A 7,148-nucleotide genomic window follows, 5' to 3' on the forward strand; every position below is an offset into this window, starting at 1 on the left:
GCTAAAAGAGAAGAGTACAGGGCCTGACACTGTCTGAAACACTCCCTGCCCTCAACCAGTCAGAGAAAGGAGGAAGGGCATTTCCTCATTGCTTCCCCGGGCTGAAGTTTAGGCATAATTACACATTTAGTTTTGCTGTAGGCTTCAGAGGTGAACCCCTGGGGCTCGGGATGGAGACCTTTTGCAAGAATGCAAGACTCCGAAACTTGGCTTAAAAATAAAGAGAAATTTATTTATTTGGAAAGTCATGTTGAATCTGACCAGGAGGCAGCATAGGTGGAAGCCTGCCTCCTAGGTAGAACAGCATGGCTAGAAGAGCTGCTCCTCAGGAGGACAGCAAGACAGCACCAGTGGCACAACATGGAGGGTGGCTCCCAGAATGCCTCCATTCTGGAGTTTTTATATTCTTTTACAGCAGTGAAGACATGACTCTGGGGCAAGGGGTTGGGGAGGAGGTTTGCCTGAAGGCATGGGGTGGTTCTCCTGATTTGGAGGACAGATGGATGAAGTGAGTCTTTATTCATCTCCAATCAATGGGACAATCAAAGGAGGAGAATCCTCCCAGGGTCAGATGTTTGGGGTTGGGAGTCAGAAGGTGTAAGGGAGAAAAGGAACCCCCCCATAAGAGTCTGCCTGAGTTTCTGGGGGTGCAGTGCCCATGCCATCTCCCCCCTCTCCAAATAGCTAAGGGAATAGAAGTGATGGTCTCAGAATTCTGTAGCTTCTTCAGAGCGGAGAATGGTTGTAGAGCTGTCCCTGTCTGTTGTCAGGAGAGAGAGGTATTGGCTGTAGGCAATGTCCAGGGGTTCAGGCTGGGAAGGTTGCAGGGTTGCAATGGCATCCCAGTGACTCCAATGGGAGCTTTCACCCTAGAAGCAACTAGAGAAGTGACAAGGTTACAAATCAGAATTATTTGTCCAGCTGGCTTGACATGCATGATTAAAAACCAGGAAAAGACAGAAAGTATAAGAAAAAGGATAGTCATGGCTAGAGCAAGAAAGGTTTAAAATAACAAGGGGGACAGGGATGAATCGAATGACTGAATGGAGCCCCTCCCATCAAGGGGTTAGCTGGTTTGATCCACTCCACATTTTCAGGTATAACAAATCTCCTGTTAAGACTGGGTGGAGGGATTCCTCCTTCCATCTGGCACCCAACATTTTTGGCTACCCAAAAGATGAGTACACAGCTTCTCAAGTAAGGAGGAGTCTTTCTTGGACTCCTGAAACCCCCATCTTTTGGGTGACATCTTTGAGACCTTTCATGCTCTCTCTCCCATCGGCCCCCAGATGTCAGTCTAGTTTGGCCACTGATCTGGGGCTATCGGCTCCTCTTTTTCATACTAGAAGATGTTCTGGTAAAGGGGAGACTCTTGCCTCACATGAGTGCTATAGGTTGGGCAACCTCTGTGGAAGCACAGTCGTTGACCCTTGGTGTGGAATCAGTCATTCTGCATCAGAATGGGACAGAGACAGACTGTACCCCGAGATTCCCCTTTGGGGTGTATACTTGAAAATTGGGGGAAATTGGATCTATACAACTTGAAAAAAAAAACTAATTTCTTTTTGTAATGTTAAATGGCCACATTATATCCTTGATAAGCAAGAGGCCTTGCTACAATCCAACAATTGGACTTGTTTTGCATGAGGAAAGGGAAAAGAACAGCACAACCCTATATTTCAGTATTTATTAAACTCAGTCTGAATCCTGAGCTTAGGAGGGGTTGCTGTATATACCTTACTGCACCCTTGCTGACCCCTACTGGGAAAAGCCCTCCAGAGGACATTTGGATGATTCAGCACTCAATGGCAAATTTGTGGCCCAGAGGAGAGGGGAGATAAGAGCTCCCCCACCGGCTGAGGTCTGACCACAGCCTTCCTCTCTCCCAGCCTCCTTAGAACTAACATTCACTTCAGGATCTCCTCCTCCAGGTTCAACTGTTTCCTCTTCTCAACCCTCTGCTCCAAAACCCCCACCTTACTCTCCAGGCTCAGAACCTGAGACCATTCCCATCTCCCAAGCCACGCCCTACCATAATATCCTGTTGTACCCGCCACAGCCTGATAATGTGACCTCAACCATCCCCCAACCAAGCCCACTCCACACCCGGAGTGGACTGAGTTATGGTGACAGAGTCCATCTCCTCCCTATGAGAGAGGTGCCCTTGCCAGAGGGGCTGGCTCGGGTTCGTGTCCCTTTTTCTATGACAGATTTAGCCCAAATTAAGGAGAAATTAGGCCGCTATTCAGAGAATCACCCCAAATTCATTGATGGTTTTAAATCCCTCACCCTGCAGTTTGACCTGTCCTGGACAGATTTACACATTATCTCCACCTGTTGCACCCCAGATGAGAAAAAGAGGATCTGGGATTTGGCTGTAGAAATAGATGAGAAGGCTCAAGGCGGCACGTGGGCATTAGTCCCTGGCACTACCATTATCCCAGGGCAAGATCCCAGGTAGGACTATAGGAAGGAAAGACATAGACAGCATAGAGATCACATGGTTGACTGTCTCCTTGAGGCCATGCAGAAAGGGATGAGGAAGCAGTTTGCCCTCGGGGTTTTAGCCCAGTACTTAGGACCTGATCTAAGGCCCCTGGTTTACTCCTCAAAAAAATTAGATCCCATTAGCCAAGGGTGGCCATCATGCCTGAGATCAGTTTCTGCCACAGTCCAGATGCAGAAGAGGCATCTAAACTAACCCTGGACCAACCCCTAGAAATTCTGACACCCCCCCCCCTTGGTATTCTGGAGACTTCTGGTGAAGGCCACCGATGGCTTACTGAAGGCCACCTCACTAAATACCAAGCTCTTTTACCTGGCCTTACCCTAAAGGTAGGCAGGACCCTGACTCCAGCTACCCTCCCCCCTCTTCCAGGAGACCCCATCCTCCAGGACTGTGAGGAGTTGATAGACCACACCTTTTCCAGCTGACCAGACCTTAAAGATTCTCCTCTCCCTGAGGCAGGGATGGGCTGGTTCACAGATGGCTCCTCCTTTATGGAAAATGGGATGAGGAAAGCAGGTTACTCAGTATGTCACAGACAGCCATAAATCACCGTGGAGGGCACTAAGGTCTGGATTCCAACATAAGCCGAGGGAACCACAGGGCAGGCCTAGCCGCCAAGCCAAGAGAGCTGCACGAGTCACTTCCTTGACTGCTCTGGCCCTAACTCCATTTCCCCCTCATATACTAAGAAGGAAACTGAACAGGCAAAACTCCAGGGATTTACCCTTGAAGACAGCAGGTGGCGGCGTTCTCTGGACCACTGCTCCTCCCAAAGAACTTAATGTGGAAATTGGTTATGGGGCTCCATAACTCCACACATTTGGGCAGAGAAGCATTAACCGTTTTGATAGTCACTTTTCACAGGCAAAGGCATCTCTAAAACCATTCGGGAGGTCTGCAGATCCTGTGCCCTCTGTGCCCAAACTAACAGCATGGGAGCTCTTAGGCCACTTCCCCTCCTTAAACCCATCCAAAGGAGAAGGGAATCGCCAGGTGAGGATTGGCAGAGTTCACCCACTTGCCACCTTGAAAAAGGTACAAGATCCTTTTAGTCTTTGTCGACACCTTTACAGGTTGGCCCAAAATGTTCCTCTTGAAATCCGAGAAAGCAGAAGATGTCACAAAGCCTTACTTAATTGAAATCATTCCAAGATTTGGCCTTCTGAAAATGCTCCAGAGCAATAATTGTCCTCCCTTAATTTCACAAATCACACAGATGTTTTCCAAGGCATTGGGCATCACTTGTCATTTACACTCAGCCTGGCATGCCCAATCTTCAGGAAAAGAAGAATGTATGAATCGACTCCTAAAAAGAGCCCTCACCAAACTCTGTGAGGAGATACAGATTGACTGGGCCCAAGTTCTCCCAATTGCCCTAACCAGAATCAGGGTGGCTCCTCAGGCAGATTCAGGGCTGAGCCCATTTGAACTGTTGTATGGGAGACCTTTTCTAACCTCTGATGTTCTTTTAGATACAGAATCCACAGCCTTGTTGGGTTTTCTAAGCAACTTGGCCCAATCCACCAGGTTTTGAGAGAATGCCCTAATCCTATCCTTCCCAAGCCCCCAAGAGAGGATAAGGAGGAATCCCTCCACTCAGCCCAAACAGGAGATTTGGTTTACCTGAAAGTGTGGAGTGGATCAAACCAGCTAACCCCTTGATGGGAGGGGCCCCATTCAGTCATTCTATCCACCCCCTTCCTCCTTGTTAATTTAAACCTTTCTTGCTCTAGCCATGACTATCCTTTTTCTTATACTTTCTGTCTTTTCCTGGTTTTTAATCATGCATGTCAAGCCAGCTGGACATATAATTCTGATTTGTAACCTTGTCACTTCTCTAGTTGCTTCTAGGGTGAAAGCTCCCATTGGAGTCACTGGGATGCCATTGCAACCCTGCAACCTTCCCAGCCTGAACCCCTGGACATTGCCTACAGCCAATACCTCTCTCTCCTGACAACAGACAGGGACAGCTCTACAACCATTCTCAGCTCTGAAGAAGCTACAAAAAACTGAGACCTTCACCCTTTCCCCTAGATATTTGGAGAGGGGGGAGATGGCATGAGTATTGTACCCCCAGAAGCTCAGTCATGCTTATCAGGGAAATTCCTTTTCTCCCTTACACCCTCTGACTCCCAACCCCAAACATCTGACCCTGGGAGGATTCTCCTCCTTTGATTGTCCCATTGATTTGAGATGGACAAAGACACACCTCATCTGTCTATACTCTAAATCAGGAGAACCACCCCATGCCTTTGGGAAACCTCCTCCCCAACCCCTTGCTCAGGGTCACCTCCTCACTGCTGTAGAAGAATATAAAACCCCAGAACTGAAGCATTCTGGGAGCCACTTCCACATGGTGCCACTCATGCTGTCTTGCTGCTTTAAGCTAAGTTTCCGAGTCAAGGTCTCCTTCCCGAACCCCAGGGGTGCATCTCTGCACCCCACAAGTTTCACCAGTGACTGTTGATTTATTTTACATTCGTGCTGTTTTCCTGGTCCCCTTACTGTGTTCTTCATTTGGGGAGCTTCTTCTCTCAGAGCTTGTCCTCCTCATTCTTCCTGTGCTAATATATTCTGTTATGTGTATATTAGAATGTCATTCCTTTTCCCCAAAGCTTTCCTCCTACGAATCCTCCCCCTCCCCCTCCCCTTCTTCCCCAACCAGCAGAGCTCAGAGCCGCCCCGCCCTGTGTCTACTTGGTGGTGGCGGTCCAAACTAAGTAAGGAAGCAGCCTTCTCGAGAGTAGAGGAGGCTGCCTCTCTCCTTTCCAGAGGATGCTCAGGGATGACTACATTTCCCAGAATCTTCGCGCTCCCCCTCGTGGCGTGTCAATTCGACTTGGGATCCTGGGAATTGTAGTTTTGTGGCTCCCTCTATGCGGGCGCAGTTTCCCCAGTGCCGCCCCAAAATGGGAGGGAGGGTATTTGCACACGCGCAGCTCGGGACGCTATGTGCGTCAGCCATAGAAGCCTCCGCAGACAATTGAATCGTTCCACCGAGAAGCTCGTGCAGCGCCTAGGGGGCGCATGGCCCAATGGCCCCTCAAGTCCAAGGTCCCGAGGCCTTCTGGGAACGGTAGTTTACAGTGTCCGGGCGCGCAGGCGCAATTCTCACGGTTTCTGCTTTGCTTCAATGGTTCTCGGCCGGAGTGAGTGCGCATGCGCCTTAGGGAGCGACTCCTGAGTAAATTGGCAGGTGAGTGGGCGCAAGTGGGGCCTGACTCGCTCCCCTGCCCCCCACCCCACCCCGGGGCCAATGGGGGGGCCCAGGCGGGACCAGCCGGTGCAGTGAGCCCTCCAGAGGTGCCCAGGCAGGGAAACTGAGGCTCAGACAACCCCTCCATTGTGTGCCCCTTGAGTCCAGCGAAGTCCGAGCGGACCTTCGCCCACACGGGTCTTCCTGCTTCCCTGCCTTCTCTTGGCATACTTGGAGCATTCTCATTGGCCGCCTGCCGGGAGCCCCTCCAATAGCCTCAGAGCCCCCCCCTTTTATCTCGTCACGCGGAATTCCGGGGGCCTCAGCCACGGGGACTGGGTGATCCCGAGAGCCCAGCACCGGCGCTTCTCTAGTAGGTGGAGGCTGTGGCTGGGCTGTCCTCGGGAGGTCTACAGGCCCTCCTTTGGGCCTGTGCGAGGCTCCCTTTCATCCTGGCGGTCCGGTCTTAGCCCCTCCCCCCCGTGGGTGTGTCCCTCCCTCTGTCTGACCTCAGCTTCCAGGAGGAACAGCGTGCCGGCTGGGAAAGGGGAAGCTCCCTGGTTTCCTTTCATGCCTGTGGCTGGGTCAAAGCCCTTAAGGTCTAACCCACGCCCCGCTTCCCCCCCCCCCCCCCCCCCCCCGCAACCTACCCGTTCTTTCCCTCCCCAACCTACAAGACACGGGTCTCCCGCCCCTGCAGTGGGGCCACTCTGCGGCGTCCCGGCTGGGAAGCCTCCTAATATTTCTCCCAGCTCGGTCCTGGCCCGGTTCTTGTGGCTGGTTGGCACCTGGCCTGCCTTTGGGGCTTCATGGGGGCAGAAAGTGCCGCTGGGCTCTGGGTTCTTCCTCTGCCTCAGGGCGGCCCTGGGTCAGGGAGGTTGGTGACCCGCCCACCGCCAGGCCTGTGGGATGAGGCGGAACAGAGCTGCTCCCAGGAGCTCTTCTCTTCTTGGCTCTTTCTCTTCTCTTCCCTTTTTCTCTTCTTTTTCTTCTCTTCTCGGCCTTTTCTCCTTTGAGCCTGGACCATTGCCTGCTGGGGTGGGCGCGGCTCCTGTTCTATGCATTTGGGAGGAAGCCTGGAGGCGGAGCCCTTGCTCTCTTCTGTTTGCTCATTTTGACTCTCTGCTGGCCCTGTGCCATCACCGTGTCCCCAGCATCCCCTCCAATCCGGGCTCTTCTGTTCTGCCAAGAACTTTTCCAGCGCTATGGATCCGTGGGGAGCAGGAGTTCCCCAGCCCACCCCTCCTTTCACATCTGGTTTTTTGGAGCTCTTAGGCAGGGCTTAGTAAACTATGGCCTGGGCCAGTTTTTGTACTGCCCCAACTATTTGGAAATATGAAGATGGGGGCGGCTAGGTGACCCAGTGGATGGAGTCAGGAGGACGTGGGTTCAGGTCTGGCCTCAGACACTTTCTAGCTATGTGATCCTAGGCAGGTCATTTAC

General features: G+C 51.8%; 1 long non-coding RNA gene across 1 annotated transcript; it reads right to left on the reverse strand.

Moving 5' to 3' along the window:
* Positions 1–206: 206 nt before the first annotated feature.
* Positions 207–6,316, reverse strand: LOC130458831 (uncharacterized). Its single transcript, XR_008918206.1, has 2 exons — positions 4,800–6,316; positions 207–879 (listed from the first exon to the last, which is right to left on the reverse strand). It is a non-coding gene; the product is annotated as an uncharacterized LOC130458831 (long non-coding RNA).
* Between the last annotated feature and the right edge of the window lie 832 nt (positions 6,317–7,148).

This window comes from Monodelphis domestica, chromosome 4 (genome assembly GCF_027887165.1).
Source record: "Monodelphis domestica isolate mMonDom1 chromosome 4, mMonDom1.pri, whole genome shotgun sequence".
NCBI lineage: Eukaryota > Metazoa > Chordata > Mammalia > Didelphimorphia > Didelphidae > Monodelphis > Monodelphis domestica.